The 10386-nt window shown below is 36.7% G+C and overlaps 1 non-coding gene across 1 annotated transcript; it reads left to right on the top strand.

The window, feature by feature from the left end:
• Positions 1–9700: 9700 nt before the first annotated feature.
• On the top strand, positions 9701–9832 carry LOC115064605. The gene has a single exon (XR_003844442.1). It is a non-coding gene; the product is annotated as a small nucleolar RNA SNORA17 (small nucleolar RNA).
• Positions 9833–10386: the final 554 nt, after the last annotated feature.

The raw sequence follows: 10386 nt of genomic DNA, 5'->3' as shown, positions 1-10386 counted from the left end.
CGTCCAAGTATTCTTGGGATCTGATGCAAACTCAACACAAAGCCTACATATAAGTTTGTTTTTCTTAAATGTTTGTAAAATAAAAGCACTGTTACTCATTTCCTCAATCTAAATGTTAAGCATAAAATAGATTTGGAGCTGATTTGCTTGTCATTGTTAGTAGAATAACACATCCTCCTCCTCTGCACAACAGATTATAAAGCAACAGATTATAAAGCACTCAAGAAGAGAACAAAAATGAGGTAGTAAAGAAATATAGAATGTAATTCAGGAGAAAAATGAACCGTGCTAAGTGATGGGAAAGATTCCCTTGATTGTTCCACTTTATTTTCCCATAGAGATTTTAACTGTTGAGGAAAAATGCAGGTATTAATTGTTCTAAGCTGAGCTTCATTCATCTTTCAGATATGCAGGATGTTTGCTGGAACACAGACTGCAACACTTCAAAATATTTATGCTACTCAAATACTGTTTTGGAGTGTGTTCATCCCTGTTAGTCTTTTGATTTGTTGGAATTCTAGTAGAGAAAAATGAGCTATCAAGCACCTTCTCTTACCCTTCCTCCCATGTGTCTTTGAAACTGATTCTTTCAAAAACAATGGGTTCTCTGTGGTATGAGCCTTGTTGTGCTCCTAGCCTTTGAGGCAAGGATGGGGGTCTCCAATCCATTCTCAGTCTGCCTTCTTCCAATAGGAGTCACGTTAGCAGAATAACAATAACAGTATGAGAGATAACACAGGGGATACCTGTGAAAAGAGGATGAAACAATAGGTCGATGGCTCAAAGGGCAGGCTGCATTCTTCCATGGAAATCTCTTTCCAGTCCTGCTCAGAGTCTTTGAACAGCTTCTCTGGATCACTCGGGTATACAGGCAGACTTTAGGTCAGGTAGCATTTGTGCAGGTTAACGAAAACAAGTTCTTTGGAAGCACTGCCTAGGTTCCGTGTGTCCTCAGAGCTGACCTGCTATTGGCCTGAGGATGCCTGCACTATCATGGAGGCACTTCCAAGGAAAAGAAATTGGTAGACTGCTCCCACTGACAGTCATGCAGAGACTCTGCAGGCAAACTTCTGGACGAGCTCCAGTCATTACACGTTTGGAAAGAGTTTCCCACAAAGGTATTTTGTGCATGAATGGTCTGGAGGAATAGGTTTCTAGACCAACTGGTGTGTAGCTAATTTTGAAAAGTCAGTTTACCATAACAATTATTTTATGGGCTGTAGAGCAGATCTCATTAAAGAAGGGAGAGAATTGTAAATTAGAGCAGATGGAAACACATTAATATGCTTAATCCCACTTTTCATAACATGACCCTTACAAACAGGACTAAGAAAAACAACTTTAACTTATTCCTTCTTTTTATTTAAAAATGTAAAAAAAAAAAAAAAAAAAAAACATAATGTCCAGTAGAGATTTTCAAGTATGCTGTATCTCAGTTTCTTTATTTGGTTATTAATAAACATTTATAGGATGCCGACTACAAATGTGTCCTAAAATCTCTCCAAAGGCATCCTAATCACAAGCTTACTCAATTATTGTTGCCTCTTTTGTTTTGTAGAAATATTTAAAATTTCTGATATATCAGTATTTTATTTCTCCAGTGGCTGCCCACTTTCTTCTAAAATCTTTGGAATTAAACCCCACTTGCCTAAGGCTGTTCTTGATAGTTATTAGAGAAAATAAAATATGTATGCCCCATTGCCTATTGTGCTTTAACAAGAAGACTCAGTATATTTTCTTTCCTTTTTTCCTTTTTCTCTTTCTTTCCTTCTATTTTCTTCTTTTTGATTCATTTAAAAATACAGACCATGTGTATTTGAGGAAGGTTGAGAATTTTATAACATATATCTACTGTTGTTTTTCTCATTCTGTACCAAACTTTTTCCAGCCACATATATTTGTGTTTTCCCTATTATGGAAATATAATAAATATATATGCAACATACTAGAGCTATAAATTAATAAGATACATTTCGTTATGGGGATGCCATCAAAGATGACCACTCAGACACAATTTATAGCCAATTGAAAGACTTTATTCTAGCTGCTGGGACTATAGTCCTGTATTAGGAACCAAAATATAAAGCTTATAGTAAAGTATTTTTAAAGGCAAAGACCATACTCTGCTATCTCCCTGGCAACTGAAGGAAGAGGTTTGGTGCAAGCAAGTGCTATAACAGATTAGCTAAGCTTGCTGTGGTGTCTCAAACTTAGGTTACTGCAATAGAACTCGGTAATTCTCCATGGATTTCCTGTGACAGAGAACAAACTGTAGTTTAACCTAAAATGGCCTCAACAAAAATACAAAATAGAAAACCTTCTGCACAGTCTCCTCAAGTTATACATTATCCAAGGTTAAGAGTTAAAAGGTTTTTTAAGTCCTCCTAACTTTAGTTACTTATTAATTCCACAAATACTTAACCAGATATCTAGTATAAACTAGGTAGTGAGGTAATGATATATTCTAACAATTTGGCAATTAAGTTAAGATTATATGAATGTGCCTTTAATAAAAGGCATAGACTGACACAGTCTATAAACTACAAATGTTTTAAAAACATACAAAGTTATACATTAACTGGCGTTCTCCAAAACTTTGAAATGAATGTATATATGGAACTAGAATGAAGCAAAAAATTTCACTGTCTTTAGGAAAATTTGCCTTTATCTTTATGCAGTATAACTCTTTCTGTGACCTAGAGGCAAAGAAGATTTAATATGCCCAAATTCATTAACTTGTGATCTAGAGAGAAATGTTTCTTTTATGTCTATTAAACACATTAAACATAAAAATTATGATTGATATGTACCATGTGATATTTGATATATGCAGGGAAATAATATGTACCTATTCAATTTTTATCATTTTTATAATAAAAATTCAAAATATATTTTTCTAACATCTTTTAGTATACTTATTAGATATGTGTATGGATAGTAAAAACTCATGTTCTGCCATTGCATACTGAAAAAATTAACAACAGATATTTTTCTCAACTCTAATATTTGTTTTAATATATTTCTCATTTATTTTCCTGCACCAGTTTTTCTTTCATCCCTTGTCTTTCTGGCTTTTGCCTTATTTTTATCTCAACATCTATCATCATAATCTATTAGTTTCCAAATGTGGGTGAGATCATGTGATTTGTTTCTATCTTTCTATGTGTGGTTTATTTCACCTAACAATCTCTTCTCTCCAACATGCTGTCACAAATGGTTTTCAAGTTGAGTGTGATTCTGTTGGGTACATGAATCACATGAAATTTCTTTTTTACCAGTTGATAGACACTTTAATGGTATAGTTTTATTTAACATATTGGTTTTATTTATTTTACCTACATATCAAAAAGTAAGATTATCAGATATCCTTTCAATTCTCTTTTTAATTATGTGAGGAATGCCTATATTATTTTTTAACTATCTGTATTAATTTTCATTTAATACGAAAATATGTGAAGAAATCTGCTGCTCAGTGAAGATGTCTCTTTTTGTGGTACTCTGACAGACCTTTCACTTGACTCAATTCTTCAATTTCCTTGTTCTTTTCTGATTTTAAATGGTGTCTTCTCAAGCCCTAACCAAATTCTTACTTTTCTTATTCTACCATATAGTAGACAACTTCATGCCAGACTCAGTTAGAGTGTAACACAATCCAGTGTCAACTATGTTCACTGGCAGCCGATCATAACACACCATATTGCAAACTCTTAAGAAATAGAGCCGTGAGCTATCATCCAACTTCATAGCTATTTAAAGTAAATTTGTATTTAAATAAGCAGTGAAAATAAGACATACTCATAATCACATATTGAAGGCTTTATGATCTATGTCTTAATGCAAAAGGAATTCTGGCTATCATTAAATTCCTCCAAAAATAGCTGAGAGTGTTCTAAGGCATGTAACAAATATATACTTGAAAGTAATCCATTGACTCTTGAGACAACTTCTTCAATACATTGATTTGCAGTTTTATTTTTGGTGATTGCTGCTGCCAAAGACCACAACTTTTGTGCCTATACAATTTTGATGTCTTATGAAGTCTACACTAAATGCAAAATGCTAAAGTCAGAAAAGTAAATCAGAAACAAAAGGAATACCCAAAATTCCATGAGGCAGTGAATCATATTTCAGCATATGATTTATATCCTGAAATTTATATACAAGTCCTATGAAAGAACAATATCTTATAAATTAGAAAATCTACAAGGTAAAATGCTAGAAAATCACTATTTCTATCACCACACAGCGATTTTGTTTATGCAATATAACATAAGAAATATTGCTAGCATAGAGAGACAGCAAAACCTTTCATAAATGTCTGGGTACCTCCATTTTTCAGACTCCTCGAATTATTTTGTTACATTTGCTTTGTCATGTCTACTCATATATCCATCTAGAATCTTAATCTTTATGTAATTCAAATTCCCAAATTTTTCCCAAATTACTTTAAACTCTCCATGTAAAAAGTCAGATTGTACTCTTCACTAATATGATAAACATTTCCCATTTGGAAAAGGTAACATATTTCTAAATTCTTTGTCTTCTCTCCAGAAGAGTTTAGCTTACATTTCAGTTTCAAAGTACTGATAATAGAAGATTCCCTGGAGGTGAGTTTGAGGGAGTATAGCTGGATATCACTTCATGGTCACTAGATTGTAAGGATCTTTCAGTCAATGATGTGTTCGCCATTTGCCTGTACCCCATCAGTATCTCTCCCCATACTAGTTGTCCACCTCCTGATTTTTCTCTCCTGACCCTTATGTCTTTGCATCAAAATTTTATTTATTATAATGGTTTTATGTTAAAATCTATGAATATCTTCTGAACATCTGTACTAACCTATACATTTATCATCCAATTGCACATGCTCTAGGATTCTGATATAAACAGGAAGAAATTATTACATAATAATATTTTGATAATAATCCTAACTGTCAGCATGATTGGATGGAGAAATCCTTATGAAATGAATAAGACCCTGCTTGAGATATTTCTTGTTGGGAATTCTTGGAGAGACTTAACTATGGGCTAAGAAATGCTCTTGAGTGTTTTGAATGTGGTTGGCACAATTTAGTTGGCTCAAGATGTGGATAGAATACAATAGGCTTACAGTACCAGATATGAACCCTTTCTCATAGAGTAGGCCTTAAATCCAATCACGGTTGAAGGTACTCATGAAAGTCATTCAATTGTAGTACAGGCAAGCATATCTTCCCTAGAATTTCTGTACTGTAGCCTACAGGATCTGTAGCCCAGAAGTAAAGTTGGTGACACTTATCCTCCAGCTATCTGCATGTGACTTCTGGCATTATGAAAATCAGCCAGCAGGGAGGGAGTTTCCAATTTAGTTTTAGCTTGATTTCTTCATGAATTGCAAACCAAATGTGCTAGGGTCTTTGGCAATTGAGCCTTACCATCTAGTTTTCACATACTAACTTGATTATTTGTGGAGACTCAGTGAAATTCTTGGCCAATGACTCTTTTGCCTTTGGAGTATTCAGACACTGTTGGACTGATGTTCACCAGGCTCGAATGAAAAGGACTATGCTTATCCAGGTATGTTTGCAGGAACTTGGTTGGCTTGAGTACCAGGGAGAAATAAGCCTTCTCCAAGATGATTTTCAGTATTACAGTTGTCTTTATTAGTGGGTAATAAGGGCAATATTAAGCTTGGGAAATGGATTGGGGATCTCGATGGTGAGTGTAGAGTGTACATTATTGGTTGGTATCAAAATTCTGAGAATGCTTTATTTGTATGAAGAGGAATTCTAAGTGCTTAAACCTGTAATTTGGCTACCAGGCTATGTGACTTCCTTAATGAAGATGAAGGTGGGTGTCCCAAGGATATAAGCACCATAGAATGTTGGCTCAGGAAAGAAAGGAATCAATCCTTACTCCTGCAGACCTCAAAATGATATTTTTGTGGTTTGGACATCACTGGACTTCACTCTTGCTCAACGCCCATTATCTTTGGTCTATTTGAACCATATCTCCCCCTGTTTGTCTCATGAGGGGAAGTTTCATAATAGTCATCAGCCTCTATGTTGGGGATGGTTTGGTACTGAAACAGAATCTGATAGACTGTGATTTTTATGCTACTTATCTGTCATTTTAGAAATTGAATAAAGCAGGGCTGAGGAGGGGAAGAAGCCAAGCAGCCACAATATTTGAATACCATGGGGTAGAGTGCAGTGCAAGTAGTGTACCTGGAGATCTCACTCAAGTGAGATAATCGAGCATTTGTATGTCTTATTCCACCAATTCAGATTCATTGACATAGAAGCAACATTCCTTCCCCAATATAGTGCAAGTTCCTCCCTATTCAGCTATCCTTAAGTACAGGACCCTCTAGTTTCTGAGAATAACCCCCAGTAGAAAGGTGATCTGCTGCTGGAGAGACTAAAGACAGTAAGTGGTGGAAGCCATGACCTTGTCAAGCTTATCTGTAATCTTCAACCAGGTGTTGTGTCTGGTACTTTTGCTCTGAAGCATACAAGAGTTAAAGCAAAGCATTGGGGTTACATTTCTGTATTAACACATGTACTCAACATGTGTTACACACAAATCAAATAATGATAACTCTATGCCACTACTATATATCAGTGTTGATATAATGGCTACTCTTATCACTATCAATTCTTGTATTATTCCATACGTAACAGTAAGTTGCACCAGATACTTGATGGTGGCTCACTGGCATATAGATGATTATATATGATTTATAGTTCTATGACTATGTCCTTACAGGTGAAGACACATTTGCTGCTATTATTGGCAGGTATAAGCCTTATAGGATGCACTTACTAATCTTGCATGAATAGATCAATTTATGTAAGGGTCTAACCAGAAAATCTATTTGCTAAGGCTGTCAGGAATAGGACTCATATGTTTGGACAACATGCAAAATATAAAAATGTTTTGTAAGGAAATGCCAGTGGCATTACCTGTTTCGAACCTCTACTGGCTCTCTTTTGACCAGACAATATTACCCAATGGGGAATTTCCAAGTGTTCTAGAGAGGACATAGCCCGTACATTGGTAAGAATATTTCCTTTTTGATTTTCTCTGGGACTTAATAGGCTATGGGTTGCCACATGGACAATGGCCAGTTGTTCTAATTCTAATAGAATTACTAGATTCTAATAAAATTTCTGTGGAATTCTATTGTATAGTTCCTTCAACACCTGTTATTCCCACAGTAACTACGCTACACCTGCTAGAACCCCTTTGCTTACTTAACTGAGGCATCTACAGGTGAAGTCTGAATATAATCCAATCATCAGTACATTTCATCAGAAGCCCAGTCTTAGGAGTCTTATGAGCTCATTGCTCTGAAATCTTCCCATTGGTACTCTTCCATCCTTTTTGTCCAGCCATGTTTTATCTGTGTTCATTTGTATTACTACAGCTACAAGTTCTTATTTGATGTTTCTACTCATGACTCTTATGTCCTGATCTGAGGGTCCCCAAAGACTACCAGGAATCGAGCTTGGTATGTAAAAGCAAAAAATTTTTATTCAAAATTGAGCTCAGACACTCAGGCCTGGCTGATGCAGTGGAGTGGGGTAGAAGGCCCAGAGCACCTAAGTTCAGCCTTTTATATTGTGGTTACAACAGGGTGAGGGGTTTATCAACTCTGCACTTACATGATTGACTAACAATGATTTCACTTGGCTTAAGCAATCTATCTATATCTATCTATAGCCTCTGGAATGTAAGGTATTTTCCTGCTAGTGGCCCATGCCCAGGGTGGTTCTTTTCTGGAACAGTTTGCCACCGGGCCTATTGTATAAAATGGAGGTCTGGTTACAAGATAGATTCTGTCCTGTCAAGCTGGGGCCCTTCAATGATATCACTTTTCCTTGTACCTGCAGGGATGGGTGCTGACTCTTTCAGCATCTTGTCTGGCTTAGCTGTTGATTCAATTACTGGACGATACTCAGAGATTTTCTTAAATAACATCAGTCCAAAGACAACATATATTGTATTGTCAATGGGGCTTGCTAAAAATAACCCCTACTTCTTTGGAGAGTTTAACTCTTTGCCATACCAGACATATTTTTTTCAGACACCCTTCAATTCACTCTTTATTAGTGAGATGTTTCTATAGTTACTAGGAAGAAATCAATTGTGGAGTCTACCAGTTGCGATGCTTTATGTATGTCTGAGAGTTACTGGTCTAGTGCTGAGATAGTTTCTTACCCTTTCCCTGAATGAACAAAAGCTCTATTATAACTGTGCTGAGGACAAGCCTTGGCTTAGAGAGGGGGTTCTGAGGAAGAGGTGTCTTGGAACAGGGAAAACCAAGCATTCAAGGACAAGTTATGGACCTAAGTTCTGCTGGAGACAGCTTGCCAGTTGCTTTCTCTCTGTTCTGCTTTCTTTCTCTCTGATCTGCTTTTTCTAGAGATCTCCAGACAGCTCACTATGTTCTTCTTTAGACAGTTCTTCAAGCAGTTTTCTCTTGCTATTCTAAAAAATTCTCTGGATAGCTCAACTCTTGGAGATCATAACCCAGTCTTTTATTTACATGTCAATCCAGTCATTTAATCTAGGTTTCCTTTGGATTATCCTATTAATCAGCATCCTATGAATGAGACCCTTTATTATTAAGAAATAGCAAGCACATATTTTCTTTTAACATTAAAAAAGATTTCAGAGATCAGCCTGCCTCTGTTAAGCACAGACAGTAAGCTGGCTGGGTGGGACCCTGTCTTGAAATTATCATTTCTACCACACTGGGCCAACCTTGCTCTGTTCTAGGCTGCCCTGAATTCAGAAATTTATCTACCTTTGTAAGCTTAAACAAACAAACAACAACAACAACAAAAACTTAACTGGGTGGGAGCTCCTGAGATCACCACTCCCTAAATCTCTTTATCTCTTTCCTTGTATCTTTCTGACCAGTTGTCCCATAGTATAGCTGCTTCTGTTCCTTTAGATCTGTAAAGCTCGTTATAGAACTCATATTGCACTCTTATATTTTTTACATAGTTGAGAAATTATATATTTCCTAACTCATGTTTTTAGAGTTCTTTTCCATAGTCATTTTTTTTTCCCCTGGGAACTTAAACTTTACTCAATCATTACTTAAAATGAAAGTCTTAATCCAAGTGATTCCTTATATTGGTCCAGGTGTCTCTCTTAGATTGGGGTACATTCCAGGGACAGCTTATACCATAAAAGTTTATACACAGGTGCAGGAAGTGCTGTAGGGTTGGTTCAGGTCCATGCTTGTTGTAGATAACTATACACAACAGTTCTGCTGACTTCTGTCATGATTGGTTTCCAAGGGCACAAAATATAACAGAATATGTGATCAACTTGGCATTCTTTTCCATAGTCTTAAGAGCCCCTGAGGGTGCCAGTGTTGACAAATTTGCTGAGATATTGGCCGTATCTTTGCCTCTTGGAGTTGTGCTGTCTCTGATTTTCATGGAGTTATTAATGTTAACAGGGAGGACATTGAGTGAAGGAGGAAGGAAAAATATTTACATTATTATACCTGCAAGCCCTATCCCACAGCAGCTATTGACACTTGTAAACGCCACACCAACTGGCCCTGTCCTAGGGTCAGGAACTGTCATTCTGTTCCCATGAAGGCCATGCCCGACCCAGCAAAACTTTTAAACAGGCCATTTTGCCATAGACCCTTATCCTACTACAGTAGTCTTATCTGGCTCAATTTTTTCCTAATCCAACTTCCCCTAGAGGTTTTGCAGGTATGGCTGCTATGTCAGTTGTATGCAAGTAGGTGTAAGGGAATAGAGAAGCTATGTCTATACTTATTGTTCTAACCCATGGACATCTGAATAATTAGTAGTCCAACTTTCCCTGAATAAAGCTAGTCAGAGAGAACCACCAGTTACAATTAAGTTGTCCCCTGTCTACTGCCCTAATGCAGAAGTGAAGCGTAGTACTCCTGTAACCACTCCTGAGATGACCCCAGAGATCCAGGGGCCACTAGTTGGAGCGAACTGGGGGAGAATGCTGGAGTTCAGGAAATTGCCCCACAAATCATGTGTATATCAATCTCAGATAAGTAAGAATAGCTTATTGAACACACGGCATATTACTGGAACTCCAGGACTACAAGATTCTGAAGCCTAATTTCAGTATTGGACTGCTTTCAGGGTGGACTTTTAATAGGAAACCCTGGGTTCAAAAGTTTAAAAGGCAAAGAAAGGAGCAGTTAGCTTAATAGGCAAAGTGTCATCAGGTAATCTATGAAATGGTTGGTCCTGAGTAATGTGAGTCGGGTGGATGGGTGGTGAACAGGGGAATTTGAGAACTCTGAGATAACAGAACATGAGTATTATAACCATAACTTTATGGCTTATTAGTATCACTCTTCAGTGTCAACTACAAAAAACACAGTCAGCTCAT

The sequence above is a fragment of the Mus pahari genome, chromosome 8 (assembly GCF_900095145.1).
Source record: "Mus pahari chromosome 8, PAHARI_EIJ_v1.1, whole genome shotgun sequence".
NCBI classification, from domain to species: Eukaryota; Metazoa; Chordata; class Mammalia; order Rodentia; family Muridae; genus Mus; species Mus pahari.
Note: the sequence above shows the minus strand (reverse complement) of the source record. Positions and strands in the feature narration are given on the sequence as shown.